The sequence below is a fragment of the Scyliorhinus torazame genome, chromosome 1 (assembly GCF_047496885.1).
Source record: "Scyliorhinus torazame isolate Kashiwa2021f chromosome 1, sScyTor2.1, whole genome shotgun sequence".
NCBI classification, from domain to species: Eukaryota; Metazoa; Chordata; class Chondrichthyes; order Carcharhiniformes; family Scyliorhinidae; genus Scyliorhinus; species Scyliorhinus torazame.
This window is the reverse complement of record NC_092707.1, coordinates 327,645,468-327,672,252: the sequence shown is the minus strand read 5'-3', so window position 1 is coordinate 327,672,252 and position 26,785 is coordinate 327,645,468. Positions and strand designations below refer to the sequence as shown.

At 47.0% G+C, this 26,785-nt stretch overlaps 1 long non-coding RNA gene across 1 annotated transcript in view; it reads right to left on the bottom strand.

The window, feature by feature from the left end:
• The window catches only part of LOC140424872 (uncharacterized), a 49,726-nt gene extending 30,460 nt beyond the window's left edge, over window positions 1-19,266 (bottom strand). Inside the window, exons 1-2 of the long non-coding RNA XR_011947713.1 lie at window positions 19,110-19,266; window positions 6,875-6,955 (exon numbers count right to left, since the gene is read on the bottom strand). This is a non-coding gene — a long non-coding RNA (uncharacterized lncRNA). The remainder of the gene's footprint in view (window positions 1-6,874; window positions 6,956-19,109) is intronic.
• Between the last annotated feature and the right edge of the window lie 7,519 nt (window positions 19,267-26,785).

Genomic DNA, 26,785 nt, shown 5'->3' with positions numbered 1-26,785 from the left:
GTTTTGTAAGGTCGAAGAATGCCAGGGTTGGAGCTGCCATCAATTGATGCTTCAGATCCACCCACTCGTCTTGGTGGCGTGGAGTCCAATCAAACTCCGTTGCCTTCCTTATCACATTTTGTAATGCTGTCGTCCGTGCTGCTAGGTTCGATATGAACTTGCCGAGGAAGTTGATGAATCCAAGAAACCTGAGCATTACTTTCTTGTCACGTGGCCGCTGCATGTTCTGAATTGCCACGATCTTCTCAGTGTCCAGTGTCACACCGTGCTCTGATATCGTGTCACCCAGGAAGGTCAGAGATGAATGTGCGAAAGTGCACTTGGATTGGTTAAGCTTCAGCCCAAATTGGTGGATTCTTTTGAAGACTTGCTTTAACTGAGCAATGTGGTCTTCCTCTGTCGTTGACCATATAATGATGTCATCAACATATACTCGGACGCCGTCAATGCCCTCCGTCATCTGCTCCATAATTCTGTGAAATATTTCGGATGCAGAGATAATCCCGAAAGGCATACGATTATAGCAGCATCGTCCAAATGGTGTGTTGAAGGTACACAACAGTGGGCTGGAATCATCGAGCTGCATCTGCCAGAAGCCTTGTGAGGCATCAGGTTTGGTGAATATGCAATTTTTTGGCATGCTGAGGAATGGTGAGCTGCCTTGGCTGCTGACAGATCAGGGGGGAGGGGGGAATACCTCCTCTTGGTGGTTCCCCTATGCCCATTGGGTGCATCCCCCCACCACCCCCCAAGATCATACCCCACTTTATCACTCCCTCCCTAGCCTCTAAAACCTTTTTTTTAATTCTGTTTATTCAAACTTTTTCCAATAAATGTTTACAAAACACTCCAGAAAGGAAAGAAAATATACAAAAGAGAAAGAGAAATACAAAGGGCATTATGGCAACCACAAAGCAACTTAATCCTCTAACCATTAAACTATCTAACAAACTAAGAACAAAATTTGGGCAAATGCCCCTTACATAAACCAAAACAAGAACCCCCCCCCCCCCCGGGTTGCTGCTGCCATTGATCTCCACCTAACGTTCCGCAAGACAGTCTCGGAACGGTTGCCACCACCTGGAGAACCCCTGCACAGACCCTCTCAAGGCAAACTTTATCTTCTCCAACCTGAGAAACCCCACCATGTCATTGATCCAAGCCTCTACGCTTGGGGGCTTTGCGTCCCTCCACATTGGTAAGTTCCTTCTCCGGGCTACCAAAGAGGCAAAGGCCAAAACTCCGGCCTCTTTCGGCTCCTGCACTCCCGGCTCGACTGACACCACAAATACTGCTATTCCCCAGCTCGGTTTTACCAGAGTATCCAGACTCTGGACATAGCCCTTGCGAAGCCCCTCCAAAACCCCTCAAGCACCGGACACGCCCAGAACAGATGGGGTGATTTGCTGGGCTCCCCGAACACCTCACACACCTGTCCTCTACCCCAAAAAACTTACACATCCTCGCCTGTCATATGCGCCCAGTGCACCACTTTAAACTGGATCAGGCTGAGCCTGGCACAAGACGAGGAGGAATTAACCCTGCCCAGGGCATCAGCCCACAGGCTCTCATCCAGCTCCTCACCCAGCTCCTCCTCCCACTTGCCCTTCAGCTCCTCCACCGAGGCTTCCTCCGCCACCTGCAGCTCCTGGTAAATCGCCGAGACCTTATCCTCTCCGACCCACACACCCGAAATCACCCTGTCCTGTATCCTCCGGGCCGGCAGCAGCAGAAATTCCCCTACCTACCTCCTCACAAACGCCCTGACCTGCATATACCTGAAGGCATTTCCCGGGGGTAACCCAAATTTCTCCTCCAGCGCCCTCAGACTGGCAAACGTCCCGTCAATGAATAGGTCCCTCATCCTTTCAATTCCCGCCCGATGCCAACTTAGAAATGCCACCAATCCTGCCCGGTGCAAACCTATGGTTGTTCCGTATCGGGGACCATACCAAGGCCCCCACCTCCCCCCCCCCCTGCCGTCTCCACTGCCCCCAAATCGTCAGTGTAGCCGCCACCACCGGGCTCGTGATGTATGCGTCGGCGGTAGCGGCAACTGGTGCTGTCACCAGTGCCCCCAGGCTAGTACCCACACATGACGCTGCCTCCAGTCTTTTCCACGCCGCCCCCTCTCCCTCCATTACCCATTTCCGAATCATTGCCACATTAGCTGCCCAGTAGTAGCTACACAGATTCGGCAGTACCAGCCTGAAGTACTCTGATCTCAGCCGATTCGTCAATACGCTTGGCACCGGGGCCTGGTATAACAATTTTACCCATCCTATGAACCCCTCCCCGAACGCAAACCTGCCTAGCACTTCCCACAGGTACTCTCACTCCACCCGACCAAAGGCCCGTGTCCATTGCCGCCACCACTTCCACCTCCCCCCCCCCCCCTCCGGGGGCATCATGATCACATTCAGGAGCCTCCGCACGTTTGCATTCAACTGCCTGCCCTTCACAAACCCCGTCTGATCCTGATGTATCACTCCCGGGACACAATCCTCAATCCTAATGGCCAGGACCTTCGCCAACAACTTGGCATCCACATTAAGGAGCGAAATCAGCCTATATGAGCCACACTGCAGCGGGTCCTTGTCCTGCTTGAGGATAAGCGAGATCAGCGCCCGAGACATCGTCGGGGCAAGAATCCCTTCCTCCTTCGTTCGTTGAAGGTTCTCACCAACAACGGACACAACAGTTCCACAAACTTCCTATAGAATTCGACCGGGAACCCATCCGGCCCCGGGCCTTGCCCGCCTGCTAACTCCCCAACCCCTTAACCAGCTCCTCCATCCCGATCGGGGCTCCCAAACCTTCAACCTGTCCCTCCTCCACCCTCGGGAACCTCAATTGGTCCAGGAACTGCCGCATCTCCTCCCCCCACCCCCCCCTCTGGGGGTTCTGACTTGTACAGGTTCCCGTAGAAATCCCTGAAGACCTCATTTATTTTGGCCAGACTCCGCATCGTGTTGCCCCCTCTATCCCTGATTCCTCCAATTTCCCTCGCCACCTCCCTCCTCCGTAGCTGATGCGCAAGCATCCGGCTCACCTTCTCCCCATACTCATGCGCCGTCCCTTGCACCTTCCTCCACTGGGTCTCGGCTTTCCCCGTAGTCAGCAAATCAAACTCCGTTTGGAGGCTCCGGCGCTCCTTCAGCTGCCCCTCTTCAGGGGAATCCGCGTATCTCCTATCCACCCTCAGTATCTCCCCCGCCAATCTCTCCCTCTCCTCTCTGTGAGCCTGATTGAGATTAGCTCTCCCCTGACCACTGCCTTCAGTGACTCCCAAACCACACTAACTGGTACCTCCCCATTATCATTGGCCTCTATGTACCTTTGAATGCACCCCCGGACCCGCCCACAGACCTCCTCATCCGTCAGCAGTCCCACATCCATGTGCCACAGCGGGCGCTGGCCCCTCTACTCCCCCAACTCCAGCTCCACCCAGTGCGGGGCTTGGTCCAAAATCGCTATGGCCGAGTACTCCGTCCCCTCCACTCTTGGGATCAACGCCCTACTCACCACGAAGGAGTCTATCCGTGAATAGGCCTTGTGCCCATGGGAAAAGAAGGAGAACTCTCTAGCCACTGGCCTGGCAAACCTCCACGGATCCACCCCCCCCATCTGATCCATAAATCCCCTCAGAACCTTGGCCACAGCTGGCCTCTTGCCCGACTTCGACCTAGATCGATCCAGTGCTGGGTCCAGTACCGTATTGAAGCCCCCCCCCCCCCCATTATCAGACTCCCCGCCTCTAGATCCGGGATCTGGCTCAGCATGCGCTTCATGAACCCTGCATCGTCCCAGTTCGGGGCATAACATTCACCAGCACCACCCGGGTCCCCTGCAGTTTACCACTCACCATCACATATCGGCCTCATTATCCGCCACAATACTCATCGCCTCGAACGTCACCCGCTTGCTCACCAGGATTACAACCCCCCTATTCTTCACATCCAGCCCAGAGTGAAAGACCTGCCCCACCTATCCCTTCCTCAGCCTGAACATAGCGATGCCTGCCTTCAGTCCCTTTAAGTGCGCGAACACCCGGGCCCTCTTGACCGGCCCATTCAGGTCTCTCACGTTCCACGTGATCAGCCGGATCAGGGGACCCCGCCACCCCGCCGACTACCAGCTCCTTTCTTAGGCCAGTCACGTGCCCACGCCTCCCGCACCAACACCCCAGGCGGGGGCTCCCCGCCCCAACTCTCCCTCTCACCTCCAGCTCCCCCTCAGTCAGTACAGCAGCAACCCAGTTCCCCCCACCCACCCCCCCGGCCAGTCAGTTGCCTAGCCCCCTTGCTCCCCCCATTGCACTCCTGTTAGTCAGCTGACTCCTGCTGACCCCGGCCGCTCCCACCTCTGCCGACGATCCCCCGATTGAATTCCCCCTCAAAGCCCCCCCCCCCCCCCCCTATGAACCGGTGTGGGCTCCCATCCGGTACTGCCCCCTGCGTCGGGCCACGCCCCCCCTTTTTGCGCAGGAAAAAGCCCGCGTTTCTAGCCTCTAAAACCTGACCACACCCCATCCCCTGGGTTTGCCAATCAGCCCCATCCAAACTCCCTGGACTCACTGGAGCTTTAGGGTCCATGGCGTTCCATCTTCAGAGACTGCTTACAATCCCAGCAAGACCCACTACTCGATCTTAGAACAGCTGCGACCACAGATCTCCCAGCCAATCTAGGGCAGGACTCTGAGTGGTGGAGGTTTCACTTAAAATAATTAAGGCTGCCCCCAATGCATTATAGCAGTGGGCCAGCTGGATTTCTGGTCGTGATGTGCGGATGGACTTTTGGACCTGGGGGATGAGTAATCCATCCACCCTGAAAAATTCACCCCTTCATTACAGGTCCTTGACTTGGCATACGGTAGTTCAATTATCCCTGTGAAACTTAATCTCAGAAAATCTCCTTAACACTGAATATAAAGGAAAGTCTGCAGAGCCCACATGTTCCCCTATATCCTACAGACTGGCGGACATTAAAATAGGCATGTACCTCAACAGTAGATACTGATCACAAATACAACACCATAGTCTTCTACACAATAAAGGAGCTGTTTAACGTTCCCCTACAGCCATCACTGAGTGCCAACCATGAGGCATGTCTGTATAGTTAGGTTTCTGACTAATCAAGTTCCTGAAAAAGATAATGATGTACATATGAATAAAATGAAAATGTAATGCACGCTATTTAGATGTGACACAGTGAATTTCGGAAAAACACCCATGCCACCTTTGTGCTCTCACAAATTCTTAAGTTTTCTTTTCCTACCACTGCTTCTTGAAGTGACCCCGACAACAGCAACTGAGTTGGGGTAGGCCGCTGAGTGTGATGACTCACTGCCTGTGATGCCTTTGGCCTGCATTCTCTGGAGGGCTTGGGCCTACTCAGCTGGTCCTGCATTGTTGCAAGGATAACCTCTTTGATCATGCCTACTTAAGGCAATGGGGCCAATAGCAAAGGGGATGAGGAGAGGCTGCTCGTCTTGCAAGTGCCCTGAGAGCCCTCAAGTCAGCTGGCACCTGCTCATTGTCCATCTAGGTGCGCAATGACACCTCTGTGTGAGGATTCACTGGTAAGGGGCTGTTTAGCACACTGGGCTAAATCACTGGCTTTGAAAGCAGACCAAGGCAGGCCAGCAGCATGGTTCAATTCCCGTACCAGCCTCCCCGAACAGGCGCCGGAATGTGGCGACTAGGGGCTTTTCACAGTTTGAAGCCTACTTGTGACAATAAGTGATTTTCATTTCATTTCAATTTCCCTGAAGAGGAGGTCGAGATGCCTCCTCTCCCAAATAACTGCTGCTGTGTGGAGCCCATAGCTAGTGCAGGTCAGAGCACATACAGGCTGCTTGCTCAATATGGCTCTCCATGGCAGTTGTCAACCTCTCCATGGAGGAAGCCATGTGCTCATATGCCCGAGACATGACAGAACTCATGGCGTGCATGGCTTCCTCCATAAGCTGTGCAAAGCTGTATATAACAGCTGGCATCACTGCAATATGTTTCCCTTACCTCTGCTGCATTTCTACTACATTTGTTGTGGCCTGGCTCCAGCAGGGGCTTGTTCCTCAATATGTCCTTTGGTGTCTGGGACCTCGGCTGTCACAGCCTCCATTAGTTGCCGGAATGTGTCTGTAATGTGCTAACATGAATGTTGTTCCAATTTTAAATGCGTCCCCTCCATGACTTGGGTCTACACTGGAAGAGAGTCTGGGGATTCACTGGTGAACCAGAGGTGGACTCTTTGGCCTCCTGGAGACTGAAGCCCGGGGTCTGGTTTATGGGGCGCTGTAAAAGAAAACAGAACGAAATACATTAAGGTTCTACAGAGCCGGGGCAGCATGGTGGCGCAGTGGTTAGCACTGCTGCCTCACAGCTCTGAGGTCCCAGGTTCAATCCCGGCTCTGGGTCACTGTCCGTGTGGAACTTGCACATTTGCCCCTTGTTTGCGTGGGTTTTGCCCCCACAACCCAACGAGGTGCAGGGTACGTGGATTGGCCACGCTAAATTGCCTCTTAATTGGAAAAAATTGAATTGGGTACTCTAAATTTATAATAAAAAATTTGTCTAGAGTCTATGAGCACAGCACTAATCCCTACATGGTCTTCGAATCCCTACAGTGCAGAAAGGCCATTTGGCCCATTGAGTTTGCATTGACCCTCTGAAAAGGCCTACCTAAGCCCACACCCCTGCAACCCCACCTATCCTTTGGACAATAAGGGGCAATTTAGCATGGCCAGTCCACCTAAGCTGCACATCCTTGAGTGTCCATATGGCAACACCTGGTTGAATTCATTCTCACTCTGGTGACTTGCCAGTCCAGCCTCGCCTTCAGCTACGGCTCAGCTGCCCTGGTCTCCCCCTACCTGGAGGGCCTCTTCCTCAGCAGGGATTAGGACCCCTCTGTTTCTCCTTGTCTGTTCCTTCAAGTTGAGCATCTGTTGGTCCTGTGGGAGAAAGTGGAGATTTAGTTCATTGGCAAATGCCAGCTGAACGAACCTCTCGTCTGCACGCATCCTCGTCACATATAACGGCCCGTCGATGTGTTAGATTTCACCTAATCACTCACAAAGTCACATGCTTTGGGGCAGGGTAATAATGGGGGAATAAGTTTGATGAGACTGGGGCGTGTGTTGGAAGGGTGTACAGAACTGGCGGCTCAGTCATCTTGACAAAAAGGTGAACAAGAGAGTTCAGGCCTTGATGCAGAGCCTTCCTGCTTGTTCAGGCAGCTCTTTTATAGTTCACCTCGATCTACTGAATTGTTACCTGTCGGCAGGATCCACCAATGAAAATCCGCCTCTGCCACATACTTGCACTTTTTTCTCACATCCGCTGCCAGCCACATCTGAATCGTGTGGCGAGCAGCTCCCAACAGAAAAATGGAAGTGATGCCTACTTCTAGTTCAGCCACTGGGAACGACGAGCCACAGGTTAAATTGTGCCCCTCATCTTATATTTTAGAAAAGGACATTGATGAAGCAGGTAATATGACTGGATTAAGAGAATTGCCCTGGGAGCACGGTAGTATTGTGGATAGCACAATTGCTTCACAGCTCCAGGGTCCCAGGTTCGATTCTGGCTTGGGTCACTGTCTGTGCGGAGTCTGCACATCCGCCCCGTGTGCGTGGGTTTCCTCCGGGTGCTCCGGTTTCCTCCCACAGTCAAAGATGTGCAGGTTAGGTGGATTAGCCATGCTAAATTGCCCTTAGTGTCCAAAATTGGCCTTAGTGTTGGGTGAGGTTACTGGGTTATGGGGATAGGGTGGAGGTGTTGACCTTGGGTAGGGTGCTCTTTCCAAGAGCCGGTGCAGACTCGATGGGCCAAATGGCCTCCTTCTGCACTGTAAATTCAATGATAATCTATGAATTTCATATGGCATTGTCCTCGGCCATGATGATTGGCCTCCAATAATCACAATTATATATTTTTGTCACGTATGAATCCAACTTATGGAGCATTTTGACCCCTATTAACCTCTTTTTTTCTAGGCCCTTTTTCTATTTTCATGTCAAAGGAAAGTCACAATCACATCTTCTCAGTACTCTGCCCTTTTGTCCATCCCTGCATCAAGGTCACCTGGGTCTGAAAGAACCCAAATTTTGCATTACTGTGTCCGTTATTGATGAATAGGTGTCACCGGGCAGCACGGTAGCACAGTGGGTAGCACTGTTGCTTCACAGCTCCAGGGTCCCAGGTTGAATTCCCGGCTTGGGTCACTGTCTACGTGGCATCTGCGCATTCTCCCCGTGTCTGTGTGAGTTTCCTCCAGGTGCCTCCGGTTTCTTCCCACAAGTCCCGAAATGTGAATTGGATATTATGAATTCTCCCTCTGTGTACTCAAACAGGCGGCGGAATGTGGCAACTAGGGGCTGTTCACAGTAACTTCATTGCTGTGTAAAAAATGTGAGCCTACTTGTGACAATAAAAAGATTAAAAATTAATTTGATTACATTATTGATGATTCATTTTGTTGATACTTGGGAGGAAACTAAGAGGAAACTAACTAATCACTAAATGGTGATTTGCTGGATTGGAATTGGTCCCCTATTTGTGATTCCCATGTATTTGAATTCTACATATTGCCAGTTAGATGCAAGCATCATAATTGCACTGGAATAATTTGATACGGCAACTAATGAGCTGTGGACATCAGCAGGGGAGATGGCAGTGCAGTGGAAATGTTACTGAACAACGAAGCCCAGGCTAATGTTGTGTAGACATGGGTTCAAATCCCACAATAAAGCTGGTGGAATTTAAATTCAATTAATAAAATCTGGGATTAAAAGCTAGTCTCAATAATAGTGACCATGAAGCTATTGTTGATGGTCATAAAAACCCATTTGGTTCCCTAATGTCCTTTAAGGAAGGAAATCTGCCATTCTTACCTGGTCTGGTCTACATGTGATTCCAGACCCATGCCAATATGATTGATTCTCAAATATCCTCTGAAATGGCCTGGCAAGCCACTCAGTCCAAGGGCAACAAGTGCTGGCCTTGCCAGAAATGGCCACATCCCACGAGACAATAAAAAAGAGCATTAATGGCATATAGCATTTAATAACAGATAGCAAATTTTCACCATGTCCAAAGAACTCAACCATTTCTTAATATTATGTGGACTGAACTGAATTGCTGGACATTGGCATCTATGAGGCGAGGACCTCACAAGGTCATTAGAATTGAAGCGTAAAGATCTAGAATACTAATATTACCATATTTAAAGTTAATTTTGAACTTTCTTTAGCTCTTTCTGAGCAATGGACCCTTACTGAAATGGCAGGCAGTGGACTTTATGTCATGTAAGGACAGTGCCAATTTCCAACCAGAAACTAAGATGTGCATATAAGCACTGTGTGCAACTTTATTATTTTTCCCCATTCTGCGACAATTTGCCCAGCTTCCTCAAAATTACCATCCTTGACTCCGCATCGAACATTGACAGGTTCAGGATATGCAGGGATCAAATGCCATTTTGCTAATTTACATTGTTTTCTTCATAGCTCTAAACCAATGTAATACTGAAGTCATTTGTAATTTTGAAAAGTGGGCAATAGCAAATTGGACGTCAGTTTTACAATCCACACATTTTTCTCAGTAATGGAAATTTTAATTATATTATTGTGGGGGTAGGTTCCGTTTTCCCCTCTCTTCCATCGAAGATGTTCACTCTTTCTGGAGTATGGTTTAATAGTGGCCAGCTGCCATAAGGCAACTGAACTTATCATTCTTCACATATTGGCTGAGTCAACAAGAGCAATGACAGAGTCAAGCCTAATCCTTCCCTCAGCCAATAGTGACAGTCATCAGGAACAGGAATCAAACTGGACAGATCAATCAGCTTCAACCTAAGCATTGGATTCAGATATGAGAAAGGCATATCCAACTTAGTCGACCCTAGAAAGTCCACCTCAGTAACATCTGGACGAGCTGTCTGACAGACTAATCAAGTGTCAGGTAGTTGTAATGAAATTGAAAGTAAAGAATTAAATAAAAAATACTCAAAAGCTGCACTGAGGACTTGTGAGATGCAGATGAGCCTAGTAGCAGAGTGAAACATATACTTTGTTGAGCAAAGTAGAGACTGGCAATTTAGGGAGGTAGATTATAGCCATACCCAGTTGCAACGCAGAGCTCTCTCTCAAAATCAAGATGTTGTACAGAAAAGAAAGCAGCAGAAGTCTGTCTCTGCCAGACCTCAATTTAACTAATAATAATAATAGCTTGTCACAAGTAGGTTCCAATGAAGTTACTGTGAAAGCCCCTAGTCGCCACATTCCGGCACCTGTTTGGGGAGGCCGGTACGGGAACTGAACCCATGCTGCTAGCATTGTTCTGCATTATAAGCCAGCTGTTTAGCCCACTGTGCTATACCAGCCCCTATCCTAAACTAAAAGAACTATTCCTAAAAGAAAACAAGTCCTGTGTGGTAATTATTTGCTGGATTTAGCTCATAGTGCTAAAACCTCTGGGATGTTGTTTTGAGAGAGGTGTATTCTCAGAGTTTAGTTAAGTAGATAGATTTGGATTTGGGCGATATTTTAAGCATGCTGTCTGGTTAACCATTACAGTAGTTAATTGTAAATCTTGTTCTTTACTGTTGCCATTCTTGTTGTGTGTTTTAAAGTTTAACAAACGTTTTGATATTTGAATAAGTTACAACAAGGCCAACCCCTTTCCAAACCGGGTTTCATCTCTTTTCTCACATTTGTCTCCAAATCGCAAAACTAAATTGTTAAGAACGAGCATTCCGAGTTTCTCTTCTGGGATTTGGGATTCACTTGCATTCAACATCAGCAGGGTTCATAACACCTAACAGAATCATATCATTCAACAAACACTCCATCACTCCCTATCATGTCTCACCAGCAGGCAAATCTAGCAAAGGAGGCATCACAATGGTATACCGCCAGGAGGGCCTGGCCCTTGGAGACCTCAACATTGACTCTGGACCCTTATGAGAGTCGCAACCTGATACTACAATGTCTTTTTTAATGTCCGGTGCCCCTCTCAAAGTCCATCTTAATTGCAATGTGAATCACATAGGCCTTCTATTCAGGCAGAGATCTATATTCTTGACCCCCAACTCCATTCAGTATTAGAATTAAACAGTCTAAATGATAACTATTTATAAAATCTGACATTCCTAACACCAGTGTTAGAACTCACACTCAGGTTGAAGAGGCTGGGTCTGTAAGGATTTTAAGGAGGCTGGTAGATTCGCCTAGCTTGGACTTCGGCAAGGAAGTTCAAGGAAACTGTCACCGTCAAAGTCAGTTCTGGAATTATAAGTTACCTAGCTGGAAAAGGGAAAAGGAAGCAAGCCCCTGGGAGTCAGAAATAACTTGGGTTTCTGTATAATGAAATGTCTACTTAAGGGACACTGTAAAATCTAACCAAAACGGGATTTTATCAGCCATATTAAAAGCTTGATGTCGAATTTCTGTCCTGTAGTTTAAGATTTAAGTTGCTTCCAAAAATAGTCAGTCAATGTTACTTTTACTTTGTTTGTTAGCTACAGTAAATATCTAAAAATTTTAAATCTTGTGATCCTTTCAGTCAGTAACTGGAAATTCAATATTTCTTTCTGAAGTTATCGGTCTCTTTGGGGACCTATAATGGTGGAGCCCAACACAAAAGTGCAAAAAACAAGGCTGAAGCATTTGCACCATTGTCAGCCAAAAGTGCCCAATGGATGATCCATTTTGGCCTCTTCCCGAGGTCTCCACCATCACAGAAGCCAGTTTTAGTCAATTCGATATACTCCATGTGATATCAAGAAATAGATAAGTGCTGGATACAGTTTCGGGCCCAACAACATTCAGACTGCAGTGCTGAGGATCTATGCTCCAACTAGCCATGCCCCAGCCAAGCTGCTTCAGTAAATCTACAACACCGGCATCTACTCTACAGAGTGGAACATTGCCCAGTTATGTCCTAGCCACAAAAAGCTAATCAAATCTGGCCAATTACTGCTCCATCAGGATAGTGATGGATGGAACCCCCAACAATGATATAAAAATGGCACTTGCTCAACAATAACTAGTTCACACATGCTCAGTTTGGGTTCTGCCAGGAACATTAGGACCTAGACCTTATTACAATCCTGTTACAAACATGGACAGAAGAGCTTAATGTAAGAATTGGTGAGGTTAGAGTGACTGCTCTTGAAATCTAGCAAGATTGACTTTGTGTGGTACCAAGAAACCAGAGTAAAATGTAAGTCACTGTAAATCAGGGTAAAAATGTCCACTGGCTAGACTTATAGTAGTACAAAGCAAAATAGTTGTGTTGTTGGATGCAAATCATCTCAGCCCAAGTCATTTTGCAGAAGTTCCTCAAAGCAGTGTCCTAGACAAACCATGGTCAGCTGTTTTATCAGTGACCTTCTCGCCATCATAAGGCTAGAAGTAAGGTTTGCTAATGATTGCCCAATGTTCAGCGCTATTTGCAGCTCCTCTGATAATGAAGTAGTCCATATGCAACAAGATTTGGACTAGATTCAGGCTTGGGTCGATAAGTAACAAGTAGCATTTATGCACACAAGTGCTAGAAATGACCATCTCCAACTTCAGAGAGTCTAACAATCTTGCAATGATATGCAAGGGGAAGGTCAAATCCACCAGAGAATTACCTAGACCTAAACCTATAAAAACAATGTGACCACAAGAGCAAGTATTCTGTGGTGATTGGTTCACCATCTGAATCCCCAAAGCTTTTTCATCATCTACAAGGCACACTCTTCACTTGTTTGGATGTCTCATCCACTATCTTAATCCCTCACTCCCTCCATGATTAGCACACAGTGGCTGCAGTATATCAATCATAAGCTGTACTCCAACAACTCGTATAGGCTTCTTGGGCAACAGCTCCTAAACCTGCAACCTTCAGCACCTAGAAGGATCAGCAGGTGCCCAGGAATAGCACTATGTCCAAGTTTTCCTCCAAATTGCACACCAACCACACTTGCAAATATATCACAGTTCTTTCATCATTATTGGGCAATATCCTGGAACTCCCTATCTAGGAGGATTATAGGAGTGCCATCACCACATGGACTGGATGGATGGATTTGTTTATTGTCACGTGTCACGTGTACTGAGGTACAGTGAAACAAATGGACTCATAAGCGATAGACATCATGGTTTTGATGTGGAGATGCCGGCATTGGACTGGGGTGAGCACAGTAAGAAGTCTTACAACACCAGGTTAAAGTCCAACAGGTTTGTTTCAAACACTAGCTTTCGGAGCACTGCTCCTTCCTCAGGTGAATGAAGAGGTATAACATATATATAGACAAATTCAAAGATGCAAGACAATGCTTAGAATGCGAGCATTTGCAGTTAATTAAGTGTTTACTTAATGTAAGAATTTGTGAGGTTAGAGTGACTGCTCTTGAAATGGGTCATCCCCACACCCCCACTACTTGCCTTCAAACAACCGCGCAACCTCAAACAAACCATTGTTTGCAGCAAACTATCCTGCCTTCAGAACAGCGACCACGACACCACACAACCCTGCCATGGCAATCTCTGCAAGACGTGCCAGATCATCGACATGGATACCACTATTACACGTGAGAACACCACCCACCAGGTACGCGGTACATACTCGTGCGACTCGGCCAATGTTGTCTACCTCATACGCTGCAGGAAAGGATGTCCCGAAGCGTGGTACATTGGCGAGACCATGCAGACGCTGCGACAACAAATGAACGGATATCGCGCGACAATCACCAGGCAGGAATGTTCCCTTCCAGTCGGGGAACACTTCAGCAGTCAAGGGCATTCAGCCTCCGATCTCCGGGTAAGCGTTCTCCAAAGCGGCCTTCAGGACGCGCGACAATGCAGAATCGCCGAGCAGAAACTTACAGCCAAGTTCTGCACACATGAGTGCTGCCTCAACCGGGACCTGGGTCGCATTACATTCACCCCCCACCAACTGGCCTGGGCTTGCGAAATCCTACCAACTGTCCTGGCTTGAGACAATTCACACCTCTTTAACCTGGGGTTACCCCTATCTCTGGATATGTAAACACTTAATTAACTGCAAATGCTCGCTTTGTCTTGCATCTTTGAATTTGTCTATATATATGTTATACCTCTTCATTCACCTGAGGAAGGAGCAGTGCTCCGAAAGCTAGTGTTTGAAACAAACCTGTTGGGACTTTAACCTGGTGTTGTAAGACTTCTTATCATGGTTTTGTGAAGGGAAGGCCATGCCTCGCTAACTTGATTGAGTTTTTTGAGGAGGTAACAAAAGATGATTGATGAGGGGAGGGCGGTGGATGTTGTTTACATGGAGTTCAGTAAAGCCTTTGATAAGGTGCCTTATGGTAGACTGGTACAAAAGGTGAAGTCACACGGGATTAGAGGTGAGGTGGTAAGATGGATACAGAACTGGCTCGGTCACAGAAGGCAAAGGGTATCGGTAGAAGGGTGTTTTCTGAATGGAAGGTTGTGACTAGTGGTGTTCCACAGGGATCTGTGCTTGGACCTCTGTTGTTTGTGGTGTACATAAACGATTTGGAGGAAAATATAGCCGGTCTGATTAGTAAGTTCATGGATGACACCAAGGTTGGTGGAGTGGCAGATAGTGTTGAGGATTGTCGGAAGATACAGCAGGATATAGGTTGGAGACTTGGGCAGAGAAATGGAAAATAGAGTTTAATCCAGACAAATGTGAGGTAATGCATTTTGGAAGGTCTAACATATAATATTCCGTAAACGGCAAAACTCTTCTGAATATAGAAAGTCCGAGACCTCAACGTAAAGGATATTAGATCTTTGAAAGTGGCAACACAAGTGGACAAGGTAGTCAAGAAAGCATACGGAATGCTTGCCTTCATTGGATGGCGCATCAAGTATAAAAACTGGCAAGTCATGCTGCAGTTGTACAGAGCCTTGGTCAGGCCGCACTTGGAACATTGCGCACAATTCTGGTCAGCACACTACCAGAAGGATGTGGAGGCTTTGGAGAGGGTGCAGAGGAGGTTTACCAGGATACTGCCTGGTCTGGAGGGTGTTAGCTATGTGGAGAGGCTGAATAGACTCGGACTGTATTCATTAGAAAGACGGAGGTTGAGGGGCGACCTGATAGAGGTCTACAAGGTTATGAGGGGCATGGACAGAGTGGATGGGCAGGCACTTTTTCCCAGGGTGGACGGGTCAGTCACCATGGGGCATAGGTTTAAGGTCCGTGGGGCAAAGTTTAGAGGAGATGTGCGAGGCAAGTTTTTATGCAGAGGGTGGTGAGTGCCTGGAACATGTTTCCAGGGGAGGTTGTGGAAGCAGATACATTAACGCATTTACGGCGTTCAAAAGGCATCTTGACAAATGCATGGATAGGATGGGTATAGAGGGATACGGTACAATGAAGTGCTGAGGGTTTTGGCAAAGGTTGGCATCATGACCGGTACAGGCTTGGAGGGCCAAAGGGCCTGTTCCTGTGCTGTATTGTTCTTTGTATTGTTCTGCATGCAGTCCAGACAGATCATTCAATACATGAAAACAAAACATAGGGCAAACATAAATTCACAATGTAAATACATTGTGACAGGCATCGGGTGAAGCATACAGGAGTGTAGTACTACTCAGTAGAGAAGATGTGTGAAGAGATCAGATCAGTCCATAAGAGGGTCGTTTAGGAGTCTGGTAATAGCAGGGAAGAAGCTGTTTTTGAATCTGTTGGTGCATGTTCTCAAGACTTTTGTGAGGTGGCTCACCACTATCTTATCAAGGGGAGTCAGGGATGAGCAATTAATGTTAAACTTTCCAGCGACATCCACATCTCAAAAATGAATAAAATGGGTATTGAAGCCAATTGTGGCACCCAATAGATTTCTTGGTGGAGATCAGCTAACTAAATACAGATTAATTCACATAGTAGGTTTGATTAGACATTTATTTATATAGGGAACTAACTATTAGTATTTGCTATGTGTATTCATAAAACATGCAGCTATCAAAGTGATGCCGACAATTTAACAATCGTTTTTTTTTTTTAAAACATGAATTTACAGTAACCAATTCATTTTTTCCAATTAAGGGGCAATTTTAGCGTGGCCAATCCACCTAACCTGCACCTAACCTGCAGTTGTGGGGGTGAAACCCACGCAAACACGGGGAGAATGTGCAAACTCCACACGAACAGTGACCCAGAGCCGGGATCGAACCTGGGACCTTGGCGCCGTGAGGCTGCAGAGCTAACCCACTGCGCCACACAATTTAACAATCATGGTTTCTTGTTCACGCCTCAGCTTATGGACTGGCAAAGTCACAATGCCAGCTGATATGTCCATGATGAGTATCAGAATACTGGAACAACTCCAACAAAGCTTTCTCTTCCCATCCTGGTATTGGCACCCCAAAGATCACCAAGGATTCATTCTTGCCCCCCTCTGCTTCATCTATCTGCTATCCTTTAGTGACATAATTCACAGAAATGATGCTGTCTTCCACATATATGGTGATAACACTCTCCAAAATCTGGTTTAGCCACCGCACCCCCCGCCGCCCCTCCACCAATGCCTCTGTGCTGTCACACTGCTTGTCTGACATCATGATTGCGATCGACCAGCCATGCTGTGTTTGAGCAAAAACATAGCTCAGCTGGCAGATCCTAGGAGAGGACACCTGCGGATTTCCCGGCAGCCTTAGATCTTGGGAGACGTCGGAATTAGAACATCGCCCAAAATAGGGGTGAACAAGTGGCGCATGCCTAAGTGGGCTTTAAATCTACATAGGCAAGCTTACCCGGTATCTACCAGCAACCAGGGATTTACCGCCGCTCCCTCCCCTCACCCCCAGGAGGCCACAGCCGGGTGCTGTTCAGTACTGGTCCACACATCATAGACCAGGCAGAACGGTACCCGGGGGTCTCTCAGGCCATCATAGGCCCCCGGTTGGCCAGGGATAGTGCAGGGTGGCCCCCTGGCCCTCCCTTTGGAATGCAGGCACCTTGGCACTGCCTGGCTGACACCTTGGCACTGCCACCCTGACACTGCCAAAGTGCACGGGCAGTACGATAGCACAGTGGGTAGCACAGTTGCTTCACAGCTCCAGGGTCCCAGGTTCGATTCCCGGCTTGAGTTACTGTCTGTGTGGAGTCTGCATGTTCTTCCCGAGTCTATGTGGGTTTCCTCTGGGTACTCCGGTTTCCTCTGTTATGGGAGACGTGCTTTCAGAACCCCAAAATGTATCATGGAGTTCAACCAACCTCCCCCTTTAATGTATTTGTTGCTTTTCCGAGCACACGGCTTGTTCTCCAGGTGTAATACAGCAATTATGGATAAATGGTTTTTAAACACAAAACAATGTTTATTCCATGAACTCAACTTAACCTCGTAAATAAACATTAGATCTCTTAACACCCCTTACTTCAAAGATAACCCCGAAAATATTACAACACTAAATAATCCTTCAGTTATTCCTTTCAACATCCATGCGACTTAACACCTTTAAACAGAAACACATCAGGTTAAAGGCTTTACTATTATGAGTTTAAATCACCCAAATGATCCAGAGATAATCTTTCATGGCAGAGATCACAGCTAATCCAACTCACTGCAAACACAGACACACACCCAAGCTCTTTTCAAACTGAAACTAAACTGCAAAATGGCTGATCTAAAACCAAGCTCCACCCACACTCTGACATCACTGCATTTCTTAAAAGTACATTGCTTAAACATCCATTTCTTAAAGGTACCCTCACATGACACTCCCACAGTCCAAAGATGTGCAAGTTAGGTGGATAGGCCATGCTAAATTGTCCTTTGCGTCCAAAAAGATTGGGTGGGGTTACTGGGTAATGGGAATAGGGTGGAGGTGTGTGCTTGGGTAGGGTGCTCTTTCCAATGGCTGGTGCAGACTCGATGGGCGGAATGGCCTCCTTCTGCACTGTAAATTCTATGATTCTAGGAGACCCAGGTGGCACTGCCAAGCTGACGGGAGCATTCCCAGGGTGCCAGTGCTACTGTCAAGGGTCAGGACCGGAGGGGGGGCCATGCCCATGAAAGGAAGATAGAGGGGGGTTATGATGGGTGGGGGGGGGTACAGCGCAGCTAAGTAGGAGCTTGTGGAAGGTTGGGGTGGGTGATGGGTGGGGTCCTGAAGAGGTGGGGCCCCATAGCAGGGAGCCCTCACTTGGGGTGTGTGGGGTAATATGCATATGTGTGGGGGGTGACATTGCCCATGGGTGCTCACAAGCTTCCATAGAGATCGGGGCATCCTTTCAAAATGGCGGCCCAATCTCAGAGTTCAGCTTCCCAGTGATGAAAATAAATCTAAGTGTGGGCGAAACTGTTGAGAAACTCCCCAGGGCCCAAAAAAGCGACTACAGATGGGATTTAACTAAATTGGAACAAAGTCCCAGAGCGATCACGTTTAGCCGCGTGTTTCCCGGCGTACCCAGCACCGAGAAATGCAACCCTATAAAACGGCACCCGGTATAGATAGGGGCCAAGGCCGCACATAGTCCCATTTTGTGCACTGAGGAGCTCCGCTTGCCGGGCCCTCCTGCCCGTCCGTACACTCGTCCCCAACCCCCAGCCCAAACACAATGGCTCCCACCACAAAACCTCCTGAACTCTTCAATTCTCTGACTCCAGCCTTTTGTGCTCCATCATTTCATCTGTGGTAGGAGATACCCTCAATTACAACTCAGGAGAGGAGTTCGGTAATAGAAAGGCTTTAATAACCAGAAACCCAGACAGCTGCCGAGAAGTGTGCTCACTGCACGCTGTCTACTGAACGTAACCTTATATACAGCTTCCTGGGGGCGGAGCCAGAGGCGGAGTCCTCCAAGGTTCCAAACCCGATCTTAAAGGGCCTACGCATTAAGGGTACATATGTATACAGATATCATTCACCATATCATCTATTGCATATTTTGGGAGCAAGTCTATCTTACAGTCATTTTCATCTTCGTAAAGTGTCAGGTTTGGAAACAAATATTTTTTTAAATCCAAAATTTCACATTTGATAATCCACTAAACACACAATTGTTGCCTGAAGGAAGGTTTCCCTTCAGTCACCTCCAAAATCTAGCTGGAATACCACCCCCACCCCTCTGTTGTTACAAATCTTCCTCAAAACCTACCTCTCTGAGTCAGCTTTTGGTTATTTCTCCTTTTGGCTGTGTGCCCTTTATCCTCTTGCCTGTATGGCATGCCTTGGGTGTTTCTCTATTTTAAACACAAATTTAGTTGGCTATAGTTGCACTGTTTAACTGCATTTGCCTGAGCTCTCGGAAAGTGTGCGAAAAGTCTGCAGAACAGCATAGAAAATACAACTTCGATCGATTAGTTCAGTCTGATGCATGTGAATTCGATTAAAAACTGGCCAAGGTTGAGATTCCTGCAGCATCAAAGTGCAGGTTACATTGTTTATCTGGATGCGATTGTGCAAAAAAAAGTTCTACTTTTATGGACTGACAATGCCTGCGGAAAACATCAAATCTCGAGTAAAAAGGCAGTTGCCATTTACTGGTTTTACCAACTTTCAGGGCAAAAGGGGAAAATGTCATGCAACCGAGATTGACCAAGAAAACCTGCTTCCAATTGACCAACAAATTACATTGGAAAATATAAAGCATTTCAAAACTCGGTTAAAACAAGTGGATATCCTACCGACTGTCAAAGAGGTCCAGGAAACAGCAGATGGACAATGCGAGAGCCTCAAAGAGCCACAACAAACCAAGAAGATGTCAAATGCTAAAAAGATCCACTTCGCTATGCTCCCAGACAAATACGAGCCTTTGATCGAATCTTTGGGAGAATGCCGAAGTGAGGAGAGCAAAGCGGACAGAAAATACAAAAGGAAGCAAAAGCTTAAAAAATGCAGGAAGGTAAGAAAAATATCCGAAGAATCTTAAACATTTTGAAAATTCGAATGGTTCAGTAAACCAGTGCGTTAATTGCGTGCAAGTAACAGTAGACGTGTTCCTGAATTGATCTCTTAGCAAATAAACTGATACAATTACCTCACCGCCGAACTTTGTTTTGCCGATACAGTGGCGAAGCCGGCCAAATGGAGACTACTTTACAAATGAAATGTAACCTATTTGGAAATGTGGGATCACTCTTCACACTAATAAATTTAAAGGAATATGATCTAGGTTGATGAAGCTTGATTTTGGGATTTCAACCCTTTAGTCCATGGGCAGATGGCGATGTGGAGGTGAACGGGGGGGGGGGGGGAAGAGACAGGCTCATGATCTGAGGACTTGGGTCCCAATCCAACCAGGCCAATCTGGGTATATAAAGTTAGTCTCAGTAGTGGTGATCAAGACGGCATGTGGTGCAGTGGTTAGCACTGGGACTACAGCGCTGAGGACTTGATTTTGAATCCCCGCTCTGGGTCACTGTCCGTGTGGAGTTTGCACATTCTCCCCGTGTCTGCGTGGATTTCATAAGAACATAGGAACTAGGAGCAGGAGTAGGCCATCTGGCCCCTCGTGCCTACTCCACCATTCAATGAGATCATGGCTGATCTTTTGTGGACTCAGCTCCACGTTCCCGCCCGAACACCATATCCCTTAATCCCTTTATTCTTCAAAAAACGATCTATCTTTGTCTTAAAAACATTTAATGAAGGAGCCTCTACTGCTTCACTGGGCAAGGAATTCCATAGATTCACAACCCTTTGGGTGAAGACGTTCCTCCGAAACTCAGTCCTAAATCTACTTCCCCTTATTTTGAGGCTATGCCCCCTAGTTCTGCTTTCACCCGCCAGTGGAAACAACCTGCCCGCATCTATCCTATCTATTCCCTTCATAATCTTATATGTTTCTATAAGATCCCCCCCTCATCCTTCTAAATTCCAACGAGTACAGTCCCAGTCTACTCAACCTCTCCTCGTAATCCAACCCCTTCAGCTCTGGGATTAACCTAGTGAATCTCCTCTGCACACCCTCCAGTGCCAGTACATCCTTTCTCAAGTAAGGAGATCAAAACTGAACACAATACTCCAGGTGTGGCCTCACTAACACCTTATACAATTGCAGCATAACCTCCCTAGTCTTAAACTCCATCCCTCCAGCAATGAAGGACAAAATTCCATTTGCCTTCTTAATCACCTGTTGCACCTGTAAACCAACTTTTTGCAAGTCATGCACTAGCACACCCAGGTCTCTCTGCACAGCAGCATGTTTTAATATTTTATAATTTAAATAATAATCCCTTTTGCTGTTATTCCTACCAAAATGGATAACCTCACATTTGTCAACATTGTATTCCATCTGCCAGACCCTAGCCCATTCACTTAGCCTATCCAAATCCCTCTGCAGACTTCCAGTATCCTCTGCACTTTTTGCTTTACCACTCATCTTAGTGTCATCTGCAAACTTGGACACATTGCCCTTGGTCCCCAACTCCAAATCATCTATGTAAATTGTGAACAATTGTGGGCCCAACACTGATCCCTGAGGGACACCACTAGCGACTGATTTCACCCCTACAACTCAAAGATGTGCAGGTTAGGTGGATTGGCCACACTAAACTGCCCCTTGATTGGGAAAAGAAATAATTGGGTACTCCAAATTTATATTAAATAAGTAGTGGTGACCATGATGACCATCACCAATTGTTGTAAAAACTCATCTGGTTCACTTTTAGGTCTTTTTAGGGAGGAAAGTCTGCTGTTCTTACCTGGTCCTGCCTACTTGTGACTCCTGATCCACAGCAACGTGGTTGACTTGTAACTGCTCTTGGCCATGGGCAACAATCATCGATGGCACAGTGGTTAGCACTGCTGTCTCACAGCACCAGGGACCTGGATTCGATTCTGACCTCGCGTGACTGTGTGAAGTTCTCACCGTTTCTGTGTGGGTTTCCTCCGGTCGCTCCGGTTTCCTCCCACAGTCAAAAAGGTGTACAGGATGGTGGATTAGAGTGCTAAATTGCCCCTTAGTGTTCATAGATTGGGTTATGGGTATAGAGTGGGGGAATTGGGCCTGGGTAGGGTACTCTTTTGGAGTGTTGGTGCAGACTTGATGGGATGAATGGCCTCCTTCTGCACTGTAGGGATTTTGTGGGAAATGCTGGACTTGCCAGTGACACTCACATCCCAAGAAAGAATAAGGAAAAGTATTATTTTGGTAAACCTGTTCATATTCTGCTCTCCCTCCCCTCTGGCCAGTCCTTCATGTGGTGCGGTGCTCAGAACCCAAACCCAATTCCCGAGATCAATATCACTATAACTCCACTGATTTCCTCATCTACCTTGAAATGAATGAAAATGAAAATGAAAATGGAAATGAATGAAATGAAAATCGTTTATTGTCACGAGTAGGCTTCAATGAAGTTACTGTGAAAAGCCCCTAGTCACCACACTCCGGCGCCTGTTCGGGGAGGCTGGTACGGGAATCGAACCGTGCTGCTGGCCTGCCTTGGTCTGCCTTAAAAGCCAGCGATTTAGCCTAGTGTGCTAAACCAGCCCCTGGGTAGGGTACTCCTTTGGAGGGTCTGTGCAGACTTGATGGGCTGAATGGCCTCCTTCTACACTGTAGGGATTTTGTGGGAAATGCTGGACTTGCCAGTGACACTCACATCCCAAGAAAGAATAAGGAAAAGTATTATTTTGGTAAACCTGTTCATATTCTGCTCTCCCTCCCCTCTGGCCAGTCCTTCATGTGGTGCGTGTACTCCCTAACACCCTATGTCCTGTGAACAGCCTATGCCAATCATTGAAACCTTCCACACTAGCACATCCAATTTGTTTCCCTTTTCAACAGAGAATACCCTCCCCCACTCACTGCTGTGATTGACAGGGCCCTCTACTATGTGTGTTCCATTTCTTCTCCTCTGCTCTTGTATTGTTAGGGCTGTAGGGTGCTGTCAAATTAAACCTGTCCTGAACAGTGTTGTGCTTCTTGAGTGTGGCAGCAGTTTTTGGGGAGGCCATGTGGAACAGCTTTTGAGAGATCAGCTGGTGAGTCGGAATTCTGGACCCATTTTGCCTTGCTCTGGGGTACAGAATTAAAGGATTGCAAATATCTTGAAGAGTTGTGGAACTTGTAATATTCTTGTCGGATGGTCTGATTTATATTATAAGAACACTTGTAGCTAAAGCTATAAATTATTTATTAACATTACTGTGGGTCTAATATATACAAACAACAGATGAATAATAGCATGACCATGCACAACCACCCTCCCTCCCAGCTCCCTACTCAGTCTGAGGTCACCTGACTCTAACATTCACTTCTCTACGAATGAGACTCCTAGTGGTCAGCCGGTGAATTACAACACAGCCATGATATCACAACAGAACTGAGGATTGTTTTAAGTGGTCTGTACATAGAATTTGTTTTTAAATCTGAGGTGGAAAATGCATCCTGCCAAGTAAAAATAAATTCCCTTTTCTGACGTACATTCCAAAATAGTCATTGTATCACCACACACAAGATCAAAAGTTTCCTTTTTGAGTTCCTTTGCAAATAGATTGGGACAAATTCCAAATGCAGCAGATCTAGTTTAACACCTAACTGTTCCGACTCACTCCTCAGAAAATAATGGTCTGGATTTAACGAGGAGTCACAGTCCCCACCACCCCACCAAGCTGAAAGGTTATGGAGGAACCTGCCCTGCCTGCAATGCAGCCACTTACCACTGGGAGTAGTGTTGAGTTGGCGGGTGTAGTGTCAGCTCGATAGTATGTGCTCCCCACCTTCAAATCCGCTGGCTTGAAATGTCTAATACAGCCTCATGAGTTGCGCACTGGATCTGGATTTAGATCCAACAATTTATTAGGTAGTAAGGCTCCTCTGTGAAATAGCTTTGGGCAATCTCTACCCAGTTCCTAAACAAATAGTTCAGAATTATCCATAATTTGGCATTAAATTATTTCTAAAAGCTGTAAGAGTTGCTGATGTGTAAATCCGCTAGTGCAAGAATGTATGCTTGTTTGTAGGTTGAGGTAAAAATATTGCCGGGCAGAATAAATGGAACTTAAGGTTATTAAATGAAAGGACAACATAGCAAACTTGAAGCTGACACTGAGTGGTAAAGTATATTATTTCCCAAACTTTTGACAGACGTCACCTTCATGACGCTAAGATATGGAAAACCAGCATTGAAATTGATTTATTAGGAGGTACACTTTGGTTTAAGTTATGATATGGCTTACATTCAGTCAGAATTTGTGACTTTACTGGTGAGTGGCACAGTGGTCAGCACTGCTGCATTACAGCACCAGGGACCCAGTTCAATGATGGCCTTGGGTGACTGTCTCTGTCTGCATGGGTTTTCTCCGGGTGCTCCAGTTTCCTCCTACAGTCCAAAGATGTGCAGGTTAGGTGGATTGACTATGTTAAAGTTACCCCTCAGTGTCCAGGGTTGCAGAGATAGGGAAGGGGAGTGGACAGAGGTAGGGTGCTCTTTCAGAGGTGCAGCCTTGCTGGGATGAATGGCTTCCTTCTGAACTGTAGGGATTCTTTAAGAAAAATATTTTATTCATTTACGGGATGTGGGCGTCGCTGGTTAGGTCAGCATTTATTGCTATTCCTAGTTGCCCTTCAGAAGGTGATGGTGAGTTGCTATCTTGAACCACTGCAGTCCCTGAGGAGTAGCACCCACAGTGCTGTTAGGGAGGGAGTTCCAGGATGTGGCTTCAGTGACAGTGAAAGAATGGTGATATATTTCCAAGTCTGGGCAGTCACTCTCACCTCACCTCTGGCATTTAGCTCTTTTGTTCATGTTTGAACCAAGGCTATAATGAGGTCAGGAGCTGAGTGACCTGGCGGAACCCAAAATGAGTATCTATGAGCAGGTTATTGCTGAGTAAGTGCCGCTTGATAGCACTGTTGATGACTCCTTCCATCACTTTGCTGATGAAGGAGAGTAGACTGATTGGCTCGGTTGGATTAGTCCTGTTTCTTGTGTACAGGACACACCTGGGAAATTTTCCACATTGCCGGGTAGATGCCAGTGTTGTAGCTGTACTGGAACAGCTTGGCTAGGGCTACGGCAAGTTCTGGAGCACAAGTTTTCAGTACTGTTTCCAGAATATTGTCAGGCCCAGAGCGTTAGCAGTGTCCAGAGCTTTCCGACATTTCTTGATATCATGTGGAATGAATCGTATTAGCTGAAGACTGACATCTGAGATGCTGGAGACCTCTGGAGGAGACCGAGATGGATCATCCACTCGGCACTTCTGGCTGAAGATTTTTGCGAATGCTCAGCCTTGTCTTCTCCACCTGTGTGCTGGGCTCCTCCATCATTGAGAATGGGGATATTCGTGGAGCCTCCTCCTCCAGTGAGTTGTTTAATTGTCCACCATCATTCATGGCTGCATGTGGCAGGACTGCAGAGCTTAGATCTGATGCATTTGTTGCGGGATCGCTTAGCTCTGTCTATTACTTGTTGCTTATGCTGTTTGGCACACAGGTAGTCCTGTGTTGTAGCTTCACCAGGTTGACATTTCATTTTTTGGTATGCCTGATGTTGCTCCTGGCATGCTTTCCTGCCCTCTTCATTGAACTAGGATTGATCCCCTGGCTTGGTGGTAATGGTAGAGTGGGGGATATGCCGGCCCATGAGGTTGCAGATTGTGGTTGAAGACAATCCTGCTGCTGCTGATGTCCCACAGTGCCTCCTGGAAGCCCAGTCTTGAGTTGCTGGATCTATTCAAAATCTATCTCATTTCACACGGTGGTAGTGCCACACAACACGATGGAGGGTATCCTCCATGTGAAGATGGGACTTTGCCTCCTCAAGGACTGCGGTGAATTCTGCCGATATGTCATGGACTAGCATTAGGGGCTTGGATGGAGGGAAATTTGTTGAGTGTATTCAGGAGGAATTTCTCATTCAGTATGTGGATGGACCGACTAGAGAGGGGGCAAAACTTGACCTCGTCTTGGGAAATAAGGAAGGGCAAGTGACAGAAGTGTTAGTGAGGGATCACTTTGGGACAAGTGACCATAACTCCATTAGTTTTAAGATAGCTGTGGAGAATGATAGGTCTGGCCCAAGAGTTAAAATTCTTAATTGGGGCAAGGCCAATTTTGATGGTATCAGACAGGAACTTTCAGGGGTAGATTGGGGGAGACTGTTGGCAGGCAAAGGGACGGCTGGTAAATGGGAGGCTTTTAAAAATGTGTTAACCAGGGTGCAGGGTAAGCACATTCCCTTTAGAGTGAAGGGCAAGGTTGGTAGAAGTAGGGAACCCTGGATGACTCGAGATATTGAGACTCTGGTCAAAAAAAAGAAGGAGGCATATGACGTACATAAACAACTGGGATCAAGTGGATCCCTTGAAGAGTATAGAGATTGTCGAAATAGAGTTAAGAGGGAAGTCAGGAGGGCAAAAAGGGGACATGAAATTGCTTTGGCAAATAATGCAAAGGAGAATCCAAAGAGATTCTACAGATACATAAAGGGGAAAAGAGTAACTAGGGACAGAGTAGGGCCTCTTAAGGATCAACAAGGACATCGATGTGCAGAGCCACAAGAGTTGGGTGAGATCCTGAATGAATATTTCTCATCGGTATTCACGGTGGAGAAAGGCATGGATGTTAGGAAACTAAGGGAAATAAATAGTGATGTCTTGAGAAGTGTGCATATTACAGAGGAGGAGGTGCTGGAAGTCTTAAAGCGCATCAAGGTAGATAAATCCCCAGGACCTGATGAAATGTATCCCAGGATGTTGAGGGAGGCTAGGGAGGAAATTGCGGGTCCCCTAACAGAGATATTTGAATCATCGGCAGCCACAGGTGAGGTGCCTGAAGATTGGAGAGTGGCGAATGTTGTGCCCTTGTTTAAGAAGGGCAGCAGG